The 20,810-nt window shown below is 37.3% G+C and overlaps 1 protein-coding gene across 6 annotated transcripts in view; it reads left to right on the top strand.

Moving 5' to 3' along the window:
* Positions 1–20,810, top strand: part of STRBP (spermatid perinuclear RNA binding protein) — a 133,673-nt gene that overhangs the window by 23,357 nt on the left and 89,506 nt on the right. The window contains exon 1 of one of the 6 annotated variants that reach the window (XM_037036907.1): positions 1,941–2,017. The exons of the other annotated variants lie outside the window; for them this stretch is intronic. The gene's annotated coding sequence lies outside the window, so the exon portion shown is untranslated. Of the gene's footprint in view, positions 1–1,940; positions 2,018–20,810 lie in introns of those variants that run through there. 6 annotated transcript variants of the gene reach the window in all.

The following is a 20,810-nucleotide window of genomic DNA, read 5'->3' as shown; positions in this document are numbered from 1 at the left end:
CTTTTTTATATCTGAGTAGTATTCCATGGTATGTAGGTATGTCACTGTTTGTTTAGTTATTACCTATTGAAGGAAACTTGATTGTTTCCAGTTTTTGGCTATTTAAGAAAAAAGTTGATGTAAACATTCATATGTAGGCTTTTGTGTGATCATAAGTTTTCATTTCTCTGGGATTAATGCTAAAGAGGGCAACTGGTGGGTTGTATGGTAAATGCATATTTAGTTTTGTAAGACTTTACTGTGCTTTTTCAGAAAGGCTGTAACATTCTACATTTATACTAGCCACGTATGACTGGTCTAGTGTCTGCATGCCTTCACCAGCATTTGATGCTATCACTGTTTTTCAAGAAAAATTAATAGACTGTGTTATTTAGAGTACTTTAAATTTACAGAAAATTGACCAGGTAATACAGAGAGTTCCCAAATATACCTTCCTCCTTTGCTGGTTTCCACTTTTATTAGCATCTTGTGTTAGTATGTATGGTACGTTTGTTAAAATTGATGGACCAATATGGATACATTATTATTAGCTAAAGTCCATAGTTTACATTAGGGTTCACTCTTTGTGTTGTGTATTCTATGGGTTTTGACAAGTATGAATGTACCCACCATTATGGTATACAAAATAGTTTTACTGCCCTAAAAAAATCTCCTGGCTCCACCTGTTTATCTTTCCCCAACCTCTCTAACCCCTGGCAACCATGGATCTTCTTCCTGTCTCTACAGTTTTGCTTTTTTCAGAGTGTCATATGTAGCCTTTTCAGGTTGGCCTCTTTTACTTTAGCAATATGCATTTAAACTTCCTCCATGTCTTTCGGTGGTTTGATAGTGCATTTTTAAATTGTGGAATAATACATCACTGTATGATGTATCCCAGTTTATTCTATTGAGGGACATCTTGGTGGCTTTCAGTTTTTAGAAATTATGAATAAACCTGCTATAAACATTTGTGTACAGGTATTTGTGTGGACATAAATTTTCTACTCATTTGGATAAATACCTAGGAGCGTGATTCCTGTATTGTATGCTTAGCTTTTTTTAAAAAAAATGTGACTTGATCTTATTTATTTAGTTTAACATTTTTTAGGGAGAAGGGAAGGTAGGGCGGGGAGGGAGGGAGAGAAACACTGATGTGAGGGAGAAACATCAATTCTTTGCCTCTCGTACACACTCCCACTGGGGACTGAACCTGCACCCCAGGCATATGCCCAGACCAGGAATTGAACTGGTGACTTTGCACTTCGTGGGGTGATAACCCAACCAGCAGAGCCGTGCTTCTCAGGGCTGTATTCTTAGCATTATGAGAAACTCAAGGGGTTTTTCTAAGTGGTTTGTACTTTTTTTTTTAAATTCTCACCTGAGGGTATGTTTAATGATTTTAGAAAGAAAGGGAAAGAGTGAGAAAGAGACAGACACGTTGACTTGAAAGAGAAACATTGATCACTACCTCCCATACATGCCCTGACCAGGGATCAAGCCTGCAACCTTTTCCGTGTATGGGGATGGTGTTCTAATCAACTAAGCTATTCAACCAGGGCAGCTTGTAATATTTTGCATTCCCATGAACAATGGACTCTTTTTTTATTTTAGCCATTTAGGTAAATGTGTAATGATATTTCATTGTGGTTTTAATTTGTATTTCTGTGATGGCTAATGACATTGAACATCTTTTCATGTGCTTATTTGTCATCTATATGTTCTTTTCAGTGAAATATGCATGTCTTTTACTTATTTTCTACTTGGATTGTTTGCTTTTTTTACTGTTAAGGTTTGAGAGTACTTTATATTCTAGATAGAGGTCCTTTGTTGGATATTTGGTTTGCAAACCTTTCTTCTAGTCTTTAGCTTGCCTTTTTATCTTCTTAACTGGGTCTTTCATAGAGAAGTTTTTAATTTTTTATATTCTCACCCAAAGACATTTTTTCATTGCTTTTAGAGAGAGAGGAAGGGAGAGAGAGAAACATCGATTGGTTGTATCCTGTACTTGCCTGGACCAGAGATTGAATCTGCAACGTAGGTATGTGCCCTCACCAGGAATTGAACCTGTAACCTTTTGGTTACAGGACAATACTCCAACCAACTGAGCCACACTGGCCAGAGCAAAAAAATTTTAATCTTGATTAGGTCCAGTTTATTAGATGTTCTTTTTTTTTATCTTGTTTTTGGTGTCATGTCTAACAACTCTAGACTTACCTATGTGTCCTGAAGATTTTCTTCTATGATTTTTTTCTAAAAGTTTTTTCAGTTTTATATTTAAGTCTTTGTACCTTTTGAAATAGTTTTTTGTATAAGCTATGAGGTTTAGATCAAAGTTCTGGCTTTTTTAGCCTGTGGATGTTCAGTTCCTCCATTATTATTTGTTGAAAAGGCTCTCCTTCCTTCATTGAATTGCTTTTGCACCTTTGTCAAAACTCAGTTGGGCATATTGTATGGATCTGTTTCTGGATTCTCTCTTCTATTCCATTGATCTATGTGTCTGTCCTTCTGCTAAGACCACACAGTCTTGATTACTGTAGCTATATAGGAAGTCTTTAAATTGGGTGGAGTGATTTCTTCCCTTTTTTTCTTTTCTCAAAATTGTTTTATCAGTTCTAGATCTTACAGTAATTTCATTAAATCTGTAGATCAATTTGGGGAGAATTGACAGTTTTACTATGGTGTATCTCTACCAGTGTATTTTAATAGCTTGGAATGAAATTAGAGAGTAGTAGTTTTATAGAGAAAATAGTCAAAGTATTATATTTAAATTGGAGAGAGACATTTGTTTATAATTAGCAAAATGTCAACTTTACCTCCCCCCCCCTTTTCTGGTGCTAAAAAAACCACCATTAATAGAGCAATGGAAATGGAAGCAGTTCATTTATTCATAAATGTATTCACTTAATATCCTTATGAGTATCTGTGGTGGGCCAGGTACTGTTTTAGTCACTGGAATACATTGGTGAATAACAGGCAATGTCCTTAGTCTCATTGACCTTATGTTCCTGTGGAGAAAAGATAAATAATCAAATATATGAGTTAAGTGGTGTGCAGAGAATTAAAATAGGAGAGTGAGGGAGAGGCTACTTGACTGTGATCTCATTTGTGGTTAGATCTGAATGTTGAGAGTCAGTCTTAGAAAGAAAAGGGGGAAGACTGTTCCAGTCAGAGGGAACAGCTAGTGCAGTGGCATAGCGCATGGACACAATTGGTATATGGAAGGAAGGAAAAGGAGGACCCAGTGATTGGGGTGTAATGAGAGGAAGGGAAGGGGAGGGAGGGACAGAGAGTCTATTTAAATACAGAGATAGAGATAGATAAATAGATAGAGAGAGATAGCGAGATAGGTATAGATGAGTTCGGTGAGTGAGGACCAGATCAGCTGGGACTTTATAAGCCAGGGTGAGGAGTATGATTTTTATTCTGAGGATGATGTAAGTAGCCATTGGAAGATTTTGAGTAGGAGAATGAAAGGTTTGATGTTTTAAATGATGACTTAGTTGTATGGAGAAAGGATTGTGTGTATTGGCCAGGAAGATGCATTAGGAGGCTGTTTCAGCGCAGGTGAAAGACAACGCTAGGAAAGGATTCAGGACATATTTTAGAGGTAGAATTAATAGATTATGTCAACAGTCTGTTTCAGGGATGATTTTTTCCTTTTAGAGTTGGGTGGATGATTATTGGTATTCATTGAGCTGGATAAGACTTGTGAGTGGAGTAGGTTTTGGGGAAAAATTCATAGTTGTGTTTTGATCACTTTGTTGTTTTTATTGATGGCAGTCATAAACGGATAGGTAAGTCTGGACTCCAGGTAGAGAACAGGGTTGTAGGTATAATACGGTGATCTGTATATAGACATTATTTGGAGTGATGGAACTGGGATAGGCCACTTAGAAGAGAGTGTGATGGAAAACAAGGGGACCTAGGAGAGAGCCTTGGACCACTGAGTTGTATGAGGTCTGGAAGAAGTGGAGGCAGAGCCCCTAGAGACTTAAAAGGTTTAGCCATTGGTGCCTGTCTGTTTTTAGTTTGCCCCCCTTGAATTCATAAACTTGATAATACTAAAGAAAATGCTGTACCCCTAGATTTTGTGTGGTGTGCTGGGCAAACAATACTTAGAATTTCTTTTTAAAGATTTTTATTTTATTTATCTTTAGAGGGGAAGGAGAGAGGGAGAGAAACATCAATGTATGGTTGCCTTTTGTGCGTCCCCTGCTGGGAGTTGGCCTGCAGGGAACTGGCCTGCAACCCAGGCATGTGCCCTGACTGGGAATTGAACCGCGATCTTCTGGTTCACAGGCGTGTGCGCAGTCCACTGAGCTACACCAGCCAGGGCTCAATACTTAGAATTTTTATATATGTCACTGTAATGATTTCATTAAGAAAATTCATCATATATAGAGTGATTGAGTAACTACTTTGGGTCTAGCATAATTCTAAAATTAGGAGAGCCAACACAAGTGTAAAAAACATATAGACCTTGTTTTCATCAAACTTTGGTGAAAAGAGAAATAAAAAGGAATAACAAAATGTAAATTATGGTAGTTGGAGAGGATTTTATGGAGGGGGTGGGGGCTCGAAGAATAGGTAGGACTTAGTAGGCAGAGAAGAAGAATAAATCCAGGCAATAGAATAAGATGTGGTGGAAAGAAAAGTAGCTTTTCAGTCAGAAGAGCTGGTTTGAATGTGGACTTTATCGCTCACTAGATTTGTGACCTTGGTTGAGTCTCTGTGAGCCTGCATCCACCTGGGGACGTGGCTTGCCTCACAGGGCTGCTGTGGAGATGGAGACTCTGAGTTGCTTTATCCCTAATGGTAATGTACTAGTTCTGTTGGCTGATTCACAGATACTCATTTTTAAACTTCATAAATTCTTACCATAGTGCCTAGCTCAGTGTGAGGCGTTTGCATTTGATTCAGGGGTGTCCAGCCCACGGCTTATGGGCTGTATGGGGCCCAGGATTGCTATGAGTTGGGCCCAACACAAAATCGTAAATTAACTTAAAACCTTTTTTTGCGCATCAATTTTCGTTAGTGTTTGTGTATTTAATGTGTGGCTCAAGATAACTCCTCTTCTTCCAGTGTAGCCCAGAGACGCCAAAAGGTTGGGCACCCCTGTTAGATTATTACTTTGCTTCAGCTATAAGAATAAGCAAAAGGAGGTGACAGTCTCTGCCCTGTCAGTGATTGGTCCTACTCAAATGAATGCAAAGCATTCTGTGCCCTAGTGCCCAAATTTATAGTATACGTACAACTAGAGAGGTCAGGATAGGTGTCTTTGTGGACCTCGTTGTGGCAGTGAGACTGAGTGCCCAGGAAGAAGAGGTAGCATTTGGATAGGCAGGGAAGGCAGGATAGGCATTCCACATAGAGAACTTTTATTTTTTGTTTTATTTATTTTATGTATTTATTTTTAGGGGTAGCAAAGCATAAATGTTAGTGTCACTGCTGAGGAAATCATTAGTAACTGTTAAAGATTCTCATCATGAACCTTGTAATGTTTATAATTGAATTTACCTTTCTACCTATACAGTATGTGCCTATTCTCCATTTGGTATTACAGTGTATAATTTAACTTTGGAATTTTTTTTTAAAGATACAGTATTGCTTTTATGATATACCTAGGTTTAAGGTCCTTTATGGATTTTCTCTTTTATGTGTATAAATAACAAGGCTCCCTCTATTTTATGCTGTAAGGATTATAGTTAGAATTTCCTTGGTTAGTCTCCTGTCACGTCTTTAGTTTATTTGAATTTCATCTACTTACCAATTCATGTGCATATGTGGGATATGAGGATGACCTTTTGTTTTGGAAAACAGGGCCGTCAGAGTCCCTGTACAGCCTGTGCTGAAATTGGGCTATCTTAATACAATGCACTGTTCTCTTTTGGTCACTGTAATGGTTTGTAAATAACTGGACCTTAGGTCATGCTTCTTTTCTGCAGCTGTCTTTTTTGGTTTCTGGAAATTAGATGCTTTTCATTTTCCTTTAAGGGAATCTTGTGTAATTGCCTCTACTAGAATACTTTGCATCACTAGTTAATGTGGTTCAAAGCATTCCAGTAGCCTTTCTTATTGACACATGACCAGCTTAGTGAAATTGTGCAGTATTATGATGAATTTTATAATTTTAATAGTAAAAGTTAGCAATTCCTGAGTGTTCTTGTGCCATGCACTCTGCTAAGCAGCTTTAAAACATGGAATTTCTCCATTTAAATGTCACAGTAACGCAGTGTGGTGAGTACTGCTTTTATTCCTGCTTTACATGTGAGACAGAGGTTAATTTCCTATCTCAAGTTTACACACTTAGAAAGTGATATAACAGGGATTTGAACCCTGGTGGTATGATTTTAGGGCATATTCTCCTATCCACTTTGTTTTACAGTGTTTCTGGGGAACTGTCATATTGTGGATTTTGCTTTATCTTCTATGTGTTACCTTGTGTGGGGGCATTGGAAGCTTATTAAGTTCCTGTTAGGGATTTTGTAGTTGCAGTCATCACCTTGTGTGAAGGGTTGGCATTGCATTCGTTCTGTAACTCTAGCTGTTGAATTAGAGCCCTGTAATATATTGGCTAAAACCCCAAAATACAGTGCTTAGTAGTCCAGAGCAGTTGTCCACATCAATACATGGCTCACTTTCATATAGGCATTTAGCAACCTCAGGCCCTTGCTGATACACTAGGAGGTAAGGTGCCATTCTTTAATATTTTGGTTATTTCATCAATGTTCTTGGTGAAAGTGCATTTTTAGCAGCAGAATTTGTGGTAAATCTTATTTAGGATTGGAAGCTGTGGACTGGCAGAATGTTAAATATTTGTACAGATGGATTATTAAGAAAGTAAAGTGGGCACTTCTGCACATTTCCATTTTAATGTAACAAAGACAGCAAACTCATTCTGGTTGACTTCTTTTTTCTTTTTTTTTCTTGAAACGCTATCTTGTTGAGCACTGTATTCTTTAATTATTTCAGAAGAGATGACTTTAGTATAGTGGAATTTTAGTAGCTAGTAGTAGTATGGTTTAAATTTATTTTCCGTATAGCAAACTATCCTTCCATCATTCCTTACAGCTTTAGCTTTGCCATGAAAGGAACAAAGTTCAGAAAAGAAATACCATTCCATTTGCATCTGTTTGGTGACCTATATATAGCTCTCTGAGATAACATTGTATTTTACTGAAGTTGTGCCTTAAGTGATCCAGTCATTTCTTAGATTTTCTGTTGTCTCGACAAGATATCAATAGAAATACAGTGGCTGCATAAGAAATTTACTAAAGCCTAATTGAGCTCTTTATAAAACACAGACTAGCATTCTTTGAATGCTTTTGTAAGAATAACTGCAGTTATGTATGTCTTCTGTAATCCATTATTTTAGCATGTACACTTTGAATTAAATAATAGACTAAAATACAGACTGAATTTTTTTAAAAAAGAGTTTATTCTACTCCTGCAGCTTTGAGTTGTTCACTTTTTGGAAGAATATTTGTGAAAGTTTGGCCTTCTACCAGAGACAAGAAATGCAGGCAGGTGTCCTGCTAAAACTCTATTTGTGCCTCTTTATTTGCCGAAAACAATAGGACAGCACTTTCAGGCCATTTTAATGAAGTTCATTTATAGTGAATTAAAGGTATGTCCTCTAAGCCCTGATCTTAATATGATTCTTGTGTTCACTTGTATTTAAAATCTGAATGCCTAGTACCTAAAAATTAATTGGGCAAATACAAATATATAAGCTGAGATGAGGCAATTCATGTAATATTACTCTTGAAAAAGGAACTGGGGTGTGGGGTATCTAAGACGACAAAGGAGGATGGAAAGAGCACTGGGCACTTTAGTCGTAAGTCCAGGGTTTGAGTCTGAGCCATCTTGGTGACATTGGGCAAGATACTTCAGCTTTGGGCAAGATACTTCAGTCTGAGCCATGTTTTGATGACATTGGGCAAGATACTTCAGCTTTTTGGTTCTTGGTTTTCTCTTTGAAAAATAAGGATCTGTAGTTTTAGTCTTTTGACCACTTTCAGCAGTCTGAGTCTGTGATTCTCATCTCCTAATTCTTCTCCTGATGTGTTTTTCTGAGTTGTCAAGAGAAGGTTAACTATATAGCTGCTCCAGCCTTTTTTCTTTTGTCTTGATGAGTGGTCTTGATCATAGAAAACATGTATTGAATTATTCCATCTAACTTCAATACATTTTATAAAACTAGCTTTAAAGGAGGCATGAAATGGAAGTATTTGGTTTTACATTTTAATTGTACCTCACTGCTGTCACTGTGAAATAATCTTGTGAACTGGGAAGATAGACATATACACTTTGAAAACCTAATCAGAGAAAGGAAATCACCTTGGTCCCTATCTTCCTATTAAAGTTCTTTAAATTTTCATTTTAAGGCAGAGGGCAATAAAATCAGCTAATGAGTATGTTGTATATGGCTTTACCCATATAAGTCAGTTCAATTGCTGTTATATTCACTAAGCATTTTTTTATTAAGAAGTTTAAACATGTAAAAAAAGGTGTATAGTGAACACATTTTACAAGTAGTTCAGCCTAAACCATTAACATTTTCTTTTATTTGCTTTATCACATATGTGTCCATCTATTCATACCACAATCTATCAATCCATCTTAATTTTGATGTATTTCAAAGTAAGTTGCAGACATCTTTACAGTTTACTTCTAAATAGTTTGACATGCAAGTAATTAGCTAGAGTTCAATACTTCTTTACACTTTTTAAAAAGTGTGGCATGGTTGGCAGTCATAAATTGAGCTCTTGACATTTCTAGGGTATGTGCTAGTGTGGCTGGTAGATGAAGACATCGTTCTGCCTTCATGGTGCTAATGGGATAAATAGACACATGTGTAAGAAAGTAAATTCTGTATTGTATTTGGACCTTTAAGTTGCAAATAATAGAAACTAGTAATATGTAAAGATACAGTTCTTGCTTTTAGAACTTAAGGACGAGAATTCAGAGGGGTTTAGGAAGGACTGGAACCTGCAACTGGAAGCCCACAGGACTGTCTTCTCTTACCTCTTTCACTCTGCCCATCTGTTCATTCTTTTCTCTTCGAAGATCTTTCTCATTTCTGTAGTACATATGGTGGAATATGCCTCCCACCTCTAGCCTTTCTTTTAAAGCTTACAGTTCTTAGCTGCACAGACACTAAGTTTCTAATTTTGATTCCAAGTTCCTGGGAGATAGAATCTGATTGGCCTAGTCCTGATCCAGCTATGCTTGAGGGCAGGGTTTGAAGCCACATGTCTTCTGTTGGAAATTTACTTTTGTGATGGAGCAAAGTAAAAGGGATAGAAGACACAGTTCCCAGAGCAAGTATGGGACTATTGTAAGTGAGGCTGACATTGAGAAATGTTTCTAACTACAGTGTGCAAAATAATTCTATAGACAAGAATAGGAATAGCATAGAGGGGGAATGAATCACTATTTAGAGATTAAATGGGGGTCAGGCACAGTTTCCTGGAGAAATTGATGGCTGAGTTGGGTTTTAAAAGGTAAGTACAACAGAGTAAGGATGGATATGCTTTACAGAAGAGCATCAGTAGAAAGATAGGAAATGGCATAGAGTTTTTAGGTAATTGTAAGCACATTATTAGATTAGTAGTATAACTTTTGAAGTGGAGCAAGTTTCATAGAAGGAAGAGAGAAAAATAGAGAAGGAGAGAGAGGTAGAGATAGATATTAGAGAGCTCAGGGCCAGTTCATGGAGGAACTTACCTTGCTAAGGTATGGGAAACCAGGAAGAGTAGGTGGCAATCAGCTTTTTGTTTTTAAGAAATCATTTCATTGGATGAACTGGAAGCATATTCATCCTTTAGAGATTCTGGACCAAGAAAATGGCAGTAAAAAAGAAAAGGGAAGCTGTTTAAGCCGTAAAATCCTCTGTACTTGGTTGGGATTTACTGGCTGTAGCGGAAGAAGAAGAAATCTTAAGATGAAGCTCCCTGGTCTTCTGACCTGGATGACTAGGTGAATTGGGATACTAGCTAAGATAAGAAGTAAAGAAGACTGAGGTGTTATTAGTGGTATATTTCTTGATCTGGCTGATACGTATAATTACAAGGGTACTTTTTCAGAACTGTTAAATTGTGCTTATATGTTTTATGCATTTTTTCTATGTAAGTTACATTTCACAATCTAAAATGTTAAAGGACAAAAACACAGGATAAAATGTATGTGGGGAAAATTCTGACTTTAAGATTGGACATTTGCATTAGGAATGTCCTTGTGACTCTCCAGATGGAAATGTGTAGAAGGCAGTTGGATACGAAATCTGAAAGTACGGGAAAGATTTATGGGCTGCTGATACAGAGGAAGGGATTAGATTAGAGCTGTAGTTTCCAAGCATGGCTATATACTAGAATCTTGGAGAGTTTTAAAAAATACTGCTAACCTACACACTTTGCCTCCTTGCACAACCAAAAGAAGGACAACAACAAATTTAAAAACAAAAAATAACCAGAACTGCCAGAAAATCGAACTGTGTGGAAGTCTGACAACCAAGGAATTAAACAAGAAACATCCATCCAGACAGGTAGGAGGGGTGGAGAGGGCTCCCGCTAAGGTGGCAGCTGGCGGAGGAGGCAGTCCCACATTTGCATGCAGATAAACTGGGAGGAACAACTGGGGAGCAAGACAGACCATACAACCCAGGGTTCCAGCATGGGGAAATAAAGCCTTAAAACCTCTGACTGAGAAAACCTGTGGGGGTTGCAGCTGTGGAAGAAATTCTCAGCATCATGGGAGAGCTTGTTGGAGAGACCCACAGGGGTCTTGGAACATACAAAAACCTACCCACCTGGGAATCAGCACCAGAAGGACCCAATTTGCTTCTGGGAAGCGGAGGAAGTGACTGAAAGCCAAGAGAGCTGAGCAATTGTTATTGTTCCCTCTCAGACCCCACCCCCGCATACAGTGCCACAATGCAGCAAAGTGGGTTGCCTTTCCCTGACAAATACCTAAGGCTCCACCCCTTACTACAGAACAGGTGTGCCAAGACCAAAAATATGGCCCAAATGAAAGAACAGATCAAAGCTCCAGAAAAAAATACAACTAAGCAATGAAGAGATAGCCAGCCTATCAGATGCACAGTTCAAAACACTGGTAATCAGGATACTCTCAGAAATGGTCGAGGATGGTTGCAAAATAGAGGAAAAGTGAAGGCTCTGAAAAGTGAAATAAAGGAAAATGAAAATGCACAGGGAACCAACAATGAAGGGAAGGAAACTGGGACTCAAATCAATGATTTGGAGCAGAAGGAAGAAAGAAACATTCAACCAGAACAGAATGAAGAAAGAAGAATTCAAAAAAATGAGGTGAGGCTTAGGAACCTCCAGGACAACTTTAAATGTTCCAGTAGCTGAATCATAGGGGTGCCAAAAGGAGAAGAGGAAGAGCAAGAAATTGAAAACTTATTTGAAGAAATAATGAAAGGAAACCTCCCCAGTCTTGCAAAGGAAACAGACATACAAGTCCTGGAAACTAAGATGACCCCAAACCAGTTGAACCCAAAGAGGGCCACACCAAGATACATCATAATTTAAATGTCAAAGGTTCGATAAAGAGAGAATCTTGTTTTTATTTTAAAAATACATATTTTATTGATTATGCTATTTCAGTTTTTCCCAGTTTCCCCTCTTCACTTCTCTACACACCCTCTTCCACCCATATTTCCCTCCTTTAGTTCATGTCCATGTATCATACCTACAAATTCTTTAACTTCTACATTTCCCATACTATCCTTGCCCTCCCCCTGTCTCTTTTCTGTCTACCATCTATCTACTTATTCAAAGAGAGAATGTTAAAAGCAACAAAAATAAAGCAGAGAGTTACCTACAAAGGAGTTCCCATAACACTATCAGCTGATTTCTCAAAAGAAACCTTATGGGCAAGAAAGGGCTGGAAAGAAGTTTTCAAAGTGATGAAAAGCAAGGACCTATATTCCAGATTACTCTATCCAGGAAAGCTATCATTTAGAATGGAAAGACAGATAAAGTGCTTCCCAGATTAAGGTCAAGTTAAAGGAGTTCATCATCACCAAGCCCTTATTATATGAAATGTTAAAGGGACTTACCTAAGAAAAAGAAGATGAAAAAATATGAACAGTAAAATGATAACAAACTCACAATTGACTCCCCCACCCCCAAAACAAAAATGAATGAAACAAACAACTAGAACAGGGACAGACTCACAGAAATAGAGATCACATGGAGAGTTATCAGAGGGGAGAGGGGAGGATGGGGTAAAAGGCACAGGGAATAAGAAGCATAAATGATAGATACAAGATAGACGGGGGGAGGTTGAGAATAGTATGGGAAATGGAGAAGCTGAAGAACTTACATGTACGACCCATGGATGTGAACTAAAGATGGGGGAATGATGGAGGGGGGTGCGGGGCAGAGGGGAATAAAGGGGAGAAAAAACGGGACAACTATAATAGTATAGTCAGTAAAATGTATTAAAAAATGAAAGATACCAATAACCTAGATCCTACACCAAGCCAATTAAATTGGTTTCTGGGGGTACAGGGCATAGCATCTAGCTTGAGAAGGTCTCTGAACACAGATATCTAACTACTGGGTTATATAGGGAGATCACTTATTACCTATATTCAGTAACTGAGTGGGTTTTGCAGAGGATTTTGTATTTCTTTTAGAACTCAATATAGTTTTATTTTTTTGGGGGGATATAATTATTCTGCCTTGTGCTTCCTCCCTATTAATATCTGAAATTTTAAAAGGTATGCTTTTTGTTAAAATAATGATGTACATGTGTTTTTGAAGAAAAATGTGTGGAAGATACAAATTGTTTTGTTAAAACAATTTAAAAACAGAAGCTTTCCTTTGATGAAATGGCTATGTCTCCTCTAATTTCATTTACTAATATTGTATAGTTCTTGCAGCCAAACACAGAAGATTGCCTCACCAGCTGCAGTGTCTCTGAATAGTAAATACAAATGACAGTGATTGGTAAATTAATCGTGTGTATGTGTGTTGTAGTTTGAAAGGCAGACAGCTGTGAATGGTGAGAAATTTTTTCTAATGCATGTGATAGGGAAAGGACAACTCACTTTTCTGTTTTCATTACTTATTCATCAATAAATGAAAATTTATTTATTGTATGACTATCATTCATCAGGGACCTAGATATATATATCAATAAGTATTTATTAGCACCTGGAAATTGTGGAAGAGTATGTTAGGAAATTTATGTAAGTTTCTAAATAAATAGGTAAAATAGATAACAGTGCATGGGACTTGCCGATATTTGAGTTGGGGAGGGCATAAAATTGACAGGTGAATGCAAAAAATTATTTGATAACAATAAGAATCCATTTGCTGTTCAGGAACTGGGATGATTTCTTGAGCTTGAACATTTAGGGATGATTTATACATGGATGATTCCAACACACTGGCCTCTGGTTACTTGGACTCTCCTCCTCTACAGATCTTGTTTTCCATGGATCTCAGTCAGACCTTAGATCTGAGATCCATCGATCCTTCTGTTTTTTCATTGTCTTTTAACTCGATGTTCTCACTTTCTTGTCCTGCTTAAGTTCCATAGCCCATCATTATACAAACTCATTTGCATATACTGTCAATTTCTATGCCTTTTATTATATTCACTTGACAAAACTTACAACCCTGGTTAAATCTGACTCCTACTCTATACTTGTACCCATGCCTCTACACATAGCTGGAAAACACATGTGCATGGGTGCACACACTCCCACACCCATACTAACTAATCTTTTAAATTCAGGACCTTGAACCTCAAGTGGGTCCTTAATGCTGCCAGGCAATTGTAGTACCTCATCCATTCACTCTATCACTCTTCCAGACAGCTCTTTTCTACACTCCCTTTTTCTTTTTAAACCCATAACATCTTGTTTCCCATTCAGCTGATGACCTTGCTTCCTCCTTCACTAAGAAAACTGAAGCACTCTGTACCCATGCATTCTGCCTTCCTGTTATCATGGATGCGCAGTCTGTATTCAAGACAGTCCTTCACTTGTGTGCTAGATACCATCCCCTCTCAACTACTCAAGGTATTGCTTCAAGAATTTCCCCACTCCATTTTTTATGCATCACAATTTTGTTGTCTGTTGGATCATTCATCAGCCTATAAATATATTGTTTTTTCAACCTTAAAGGTACTTTCTTTTGACCCCACTTTCACTGCCATGTATTGTCCCATTTATTTGCCTTTTTTGTAGTAAAACTTAAGAAAATAGTTGTCTGTATTCAGCTGTTCTAATTTCTTTTCACCCATTCTCTATTATTTTTTGTTGAGATATAATTCATATACTGTAAAATTCACCATTGTAAGTGTACAATTCAATTATTTTTAGTATATTTATGAAGTTGTGCATCCATTGCCCCTGTCGTAATCCAGCACTTTTTCATCATCCCTAAGAAATCTCATACCCCGTAGCAGTTGCTCATTGTTTCTTTTGTACTTCATTTCCTGGGAATCCCACTAATTTTGTTTCTGGCTCTGTGGACCTACCTATTCTGAACATTTTATATCAACGGGTGTTGTATATCATACAATATGTGACCTTTTGTGTTTATCTTTTACTTAGTATAATTTTTTAAGGCTCATCCATGTTGTAGCATGTATCAGAGCTTCATTCCTGTTAATGGTTGAATAATATTCCATTGTATGGATGTGCACTACATTTTGAGTATCCATCAGCTGATGCACACTTGGCTTGTTGTCTCTTGTTGGCTATTATGAAATATGCTGCTATGAACATTCATGTTCAGATTTTTATGTGAATATATGTTCTCAGTTTGCTTGGGTGCATACCTAGGAGTCCTATGGTAAGCTTGTGTTTTAACATTTTGAAGAACTATCATACTTTTTCAAAATGACAGCATTTACATTCCTTCCAGCAACTAAGATTAAAATTGTGGTTTGTCAGACACCAATGCCTGTACTTTGTTGAAACACTTTCTTTGCCTTACTGCCTCTCACAAAATAAAAGTATATATTCATCTGTTCAACAGTATTTATCAAGCTCCTGTTATATGTATAACACTGTGGTATGGACTGAAGTGGATACTAGATTTTCACTAGATTTTGAGACATAATTCTGACCTTCAGTTTGGGGATGAGTGTGCCAAAATATTCAAATGGCAGTATGAGGCAGTATGAGATTAGTAGCTAAAATGGTGATAACTACAATTACTGAAAGAGTCCATACAGGGAATTTCAATGTTGACTGAATCAGAAAATATCCTGTGAAGGAGATAGAACTTTGAACCTGGGCAAAATTTGTTGAGTATGGAGATTGGAGAGGCTGTTTTGGGCAAGGGTAAGTCATATGAAAACAGCATGAAAGGCTGAATGATAGACTTGGGAGATGGCAGCAAGGTTGATTCAGCTCTATCTGAAGTTTATAAATGTTGGAGATGAGTTGTATGTGAGGTGATGCCTCAGTAGGAACTGTACATTGCTGTTCTCTATCTTTTAGGTCTCAGGGAGAGTTGTTTGGGGTGGGGGTCATACAATGAGAGTAGAAAGTATTACTTAGGAGGGTAAGAGCTTGATTTGTCTTCATATTCCAACCTAAATTTCAGTTATAGCCCTATCACTTTCTCACACTGTGGGTAAACTAACAGTTCAAAGCTTTATTTGTGAATTTGAAATAATAGTACTTACCTTATAGAGTTGCCTTGAGGACTAAATAAATGCGCAGTGCACTTAGAACAGTGCCTGAAACACAGTAAGCACAATGTGTTAGGTATCATTTTATTGTTATTATTAAATGAGATTATGCAATATATTATAAATTATGTTTTCATACCCCTGTACCTTGGTATAGGAGATATAAAATCTTTAAAGTTCTATTAATGTATAGATAAGCTATATAATTCCCGTAAGTTATTTCCCCATTGCCTCAGTTTTTGGTTACATCATTTCTATCCACTTTTCAGTTAATTAATTTTATCAATAAAAATAATAGTGAAGAAAACATTTTTTGTTAAGCATGTGTAGTCAAAAAGAGGGAAGGAGGTATGTTATTAAATGGTGATGAAACAGTGTATCATAGATGGAGGCTAGCCATGGGGAAGATGTAGGAATTGGCTGGTTGCTTTTTTTGAATTTATTTTATTTATTTTTATTATTTTTTAAATTTAATTCTTGTTCAAGTACAGTTTTCTGTCTTATATTCCCAGCCCTGCCCCCCACCCCAGTGCTCCCCATCTCCCTCCCATTTCTACCTCCCACCTTAGTTATTGTCCATGTGTCCTTTATACTTGTTCATATGAGTCCTTCCCCTTTTCCCCTGTGATTCTCTCCACTCTCCCCTCTGGTCCCTGTTAGCCTGTTCTGTATTTCAGTGTCTTTGGTCATATTTTGCTTGCTTGTTTGTTTTGTTGTTTAGATTCCTGTTAACCGTGATATATGGTATTTGTCTTTCACCACCTGGCTTATTTCACTCAGCATAATGCTTTCCAGTTCCATCCATGCTGTTGCAAAGGGTAGGAGTTCCTTCTTTCTTTCTGCTGCATAGAATTCCATTGTGTAAATATACCCTATCTTTTTGACCCAGTCATTTACTGATGGGCATCTAGGTTGCTTCCAACTCTTGGCTATTGTAAATTGTGCTGCTATGAACATCGGGGTGCATAGGTTCTTTTGGATTGGTGTTTCAGGGTTCTTAGGATATACTCCTAATAGTGGAATTGCTGGGTCAAAAGGCACGTTCATTTTTAGTTTTCTTAGAAAGTTCCATACTGTTTTCCATAGTGGTTGTACCAGTCTGCAATCCCACCAACAGTGAACTAGGGTTCCCTTTTTTGAATTTAGAAACACTACCTCTGGGCTCTATTTAATTTGGTCTCTTTAGGAAATTGTGTATTACTGAAGGATGCTAGTTCAGCTTCTGCCATAGTTAGAAAGAATAAAAAACTGCCTTCTCTGTTAAAATTTTATTCCAAGGGAAATTGTATGAAGTCATTGAAGCATCAGGACTGACAGGCAGAAATGCATTTAAGTGAAGTCTCATTAATCTTTAAGAAGCTGAAAAGCAAATGTGTATCAGGGAAACAGTGTGGATTTACAATATTAAAATACCGTTATCTTTAAGTATTGTCATAAAGGTGAATGGAAAATAATTTAAGAATGGACACAATGTGTATTTCTTTCAAAGTTAGAATAGCATTAAAATAGATGCCTTAGTGACAGTAACCTTAATGAATAGCTAATTGTAAGTTTAAGCGAGGTTTAACTTTATCTAGTGACTATTAAAAATCATTAGATTTGCACTAGTTGGAATGATTTCACTAGTGAAATTACCTTTCAGTGCACATGTAAATTTAGAGGCACTAAACACATCTTCCTTTTTTTTTTTAATTGGGTTGGCCAAAAAGTCTGTTACATTTTTCCACAAAATAAATGACACATTTTGAAAATTGTCACCAGTCACTTTATTGATTTGAATATTTTGAGTATGTCAGCTATCTTCTGCTTTTGGCTTCTAATAGATAAGAGGCCAGTGGTGCTGCTTGCTTAACATCTTCCAATGCAAGACAGCCTCACAGCAAATAATTATTTGGCCAAAATGTCAGTAGTACCAAGAAAGTTTACAAACCACTTTTGACACGCTCGATCAGTCTTAGCACCTCCTCCATACACTGCACAGATCTTTTTTTGCATTTCAGTTGCATTTTTATCTTTCTTGAAATAATAGCGCATAATATGCCAACAAAGTTGTGTATCTTCTTCCATCTTTATTATTAAAATGGTGTACAAAATTTACCAGTTTCGATAAGTTTTTTAAAAAATGCATGCTGAAATGACAGCTGTCACAATACAATCTAACAAAATGGTTTCAAATGAAGTTAATGACAACTAAGCAGTACTAGAGCCATCGTATAGACAAAAACTAAACAAACTTTTTGGCCAACCTAAGAAATTATATTTCAGATATTCAGTGGTCTAATTACTGATGATTTGAACCTTCTTGTTTTAATTGGCAACTTTTTCTTAAAAAGAATTCCTCTAAATACTGTTACATTTTTCCTTTTTTTCAATTTGCATTTTTTATAAATTGGCAAGGAAGTAACTTTGCATATGGTCTCTTTTCTTAGAATAAGAGACTTTTCTCTTTCTTTATTTCTGGTCTGCTTTCCTAACCTTTAACTACCCTGTTGGCAGATGGGCATTATGCTGGAGATGGAGTATGCTTCTCCTCCATCATTTTGAATAACTGTTTTTAAAAAGGCAGCTTCTGACTGTCACTTAAATTTTCTTATAACAGTGTTATTTAAGACTGTAACTTTTTCATTGCCAGTTTTGATTCTTGAAGCTCTTTTAACTTTTTTTGTGTTGGGTTTGAATCTGTATATAATAGTAAATGAAAAGCCTAACCTTACATTTTAAGTTATTGAATGATTGTATTTTCCTGACCCCTTAAGTCAATTTTTAGTTGGTTGACACCACCTTGTCAAGCCCATAAAGGACCTACCTTTTACTTCAAGGCCCTCTAGGGTAGTGATCACCCGCAGACACCCAGCAGACTAAGGTTCAAATTATAGATACGCCTTTGTGGTGCCTTTGGACAAGTTACTTAACAATCTGAGTCTCAGTTTTTCATCCTTAAGATGGAGACTGATCATACACTATTTAGTCTGTAGGGTTGATGTGAATACTAAATTGGAGGATTAAAGTGTCTGCTATATACTCTGTGGAACATGGAGGATCAGAAATGGAGGCTTAACTCCAAAGGTGATCATTTTACAAGATTGGTCATGTGATTGTGTGTGATATGGCAGCAGTGTTTGTTATTTATATTAGCAGTTTCCTTAAATGAATTATCTGGTAATAAAGTATTTTTAGAATGAATGGTGCACAGAATCTCAGTTGAAGCATACTTTCATGAGCTTGAATTTGCTTTTCAGTAATTAGTGGTACACAGTAGCTGCGATCATAGCACCTGCTTGCCTAGAGCCTGGTAGAGAGACAGCTCTGTGGCAGGGCTGTCTGTTACGAGTCTGGCTGTGCTACAGCTATGGAGAATGATGAGAAGCTGCTCATATGTCCCACCAGAAGTAACAACACAGAGTCCTTATTGAAGCATCAGTCACTTAGTCATTCGTTTATTGATTTCACCAGTGTTTGAGTGCCTACTATCCAGGTACTGTGATATGTAGTATTAATACAGCAAAGAATAACACAGAATATCTGCCTTCAAAACACATGTGGTTACAGACTGGTAAGTGATGAAACATAAGGCAGAACTAGTGCAGTGGGATGGGAGCCTATGGGAGGGCTAGTTCTGTTCAAGGTTGGGCAAAGGGTTGTGAAAGTGTATAGGTCAGGTGGAGGTGTTGTCTAAGCTGAGTGCATGGTTTGGGCGGGTGCTTAAGGAGTTAAGGAGAGTAGTTTGAAAATTTTATTTCAAGGGTTAAGTATTTTGTTTCTGAGAATAGACGTGACTGAGTAAGTAGGCCTGAGTCTAATTTCCAGCAAAAAGTGGGAACTCAGATTTCAAAAATCCTTTCTTTCTCACTGTTACTGGGAATGGGGAGTAGGCCTGATGTGCCCTGGGGAGATAAGAGAGGAATCTCACTTGGAAGCTGAGGGCATTCTCTTTCATTGAATTTTAGAATATGAGCCACAATGTACTGATTGAGGTTTTTTAATTTCATTACAATGAATATTTATTAACTGAGTTAGCAAGTGGGATTGGCATGGTTCTGGTCCCTACCCCACCTCCAACCTTTAGAATTAACATCTGAGAGGCTTTGGAATCAGGTGGCTGGCTTAGTAACAAAGGTTATTAAACATGAATATGAATTTATATCTTGACTCTGTCACTTACCCTATGGTTTTGTGCAATAACTAATGTCTTTTTAAAGACATTCTCGTTTAATTTAAAACAAGTGTTGTTGAAGTCGGTGGCTCCTCAGGGGAAAGGAACCAGACTCAGACCAGTTACATGCTTGCCCTTGTTTGTTTATATGTATATGTATGTGTGTCAGGGTTAATAATGTTAGTAGGTTTTGTTTGTTCATTCGTTATATGTATGATAAGTAGATAGCAGTATCACTAGAAAGGAAAGGAAATGGTGCTTGAAGGGAGAATGAGTTTTACATTTACACTTGGGTTGGGATGCAGGGGGCTTCCTGAGAGGTACTGAGAGGAGTGGGCTGTTTGGCAGATGATTTATGCAGTGAGTCATGAATAGCTCCAGCTCTGTCGACAGGCGGTCTGGTTTGAATCCTGGCTTTGCCCACTGAGTAGCTGCTTGATCTCCGATATGTTACTTCACTCCTTTAGACTGTTGCTTCCTGTTAAATTGATATACTTGTATCTCCTACAGAGGGTTTTTGAGAATTAAATGAAGTTATGCATATAACATGCTTTAGCTGTGAGTGCTTGGCATAACAACAAGCACTTGCTATTATTACTGTGGCATCGTCACTATTACTGGTAGGTGTTGGTGGAGAGGCCTTTTCAGGCATAGAGAATTTAGTTTACTCTCTTCTTCTATCTTGTAAACTATCAAGTTTTGATAAGTGAACCTAGTGGTTGTATTTTTCCGTTTATGACTCACACACTGAATAATTGAGATTTAGTCAGGATTCTTCTTGAATCGCAGAATTTGTTGCAGTCTGAAAAAACACCGGTCACAAGCTCATGGTATTGTGTTGCTGTTTCTTGAGTTCAGGACTCACTGTAATTGGTTGAAGGTTGGAAGAGTAATCTCTCCCCTGTTTATATAACAGTATACTTTTCAAAATACTTTCATGACTGTTAGTTGATCCTCACATTAGCCTTGTGAAGCACTTAGAGTGAGAGGCATT

This window comes from Sturnira hondurensis, unplaced genomic scaffold (genome assembly GCF_014824575.4).
Source record: "Sturnira hondurensis isolate 20B ecotype Veracruz unplaced genomic scaffold, ASM1482457v3 Scaffold0022908, whole genome shotgun sequence".
NCBI classification, from domain to species: Eukaryota; Metazoa; Chordata; class Mammalia; order Chiroptera; family Phyllostomidae; genus Sturnira; species Sturnira hondurensis.
The sequence above is the reverse complement of the archived record's forward strand: the minus strand, read 5'-3'. Positions and strand labels throughout refer to the sequence as shown.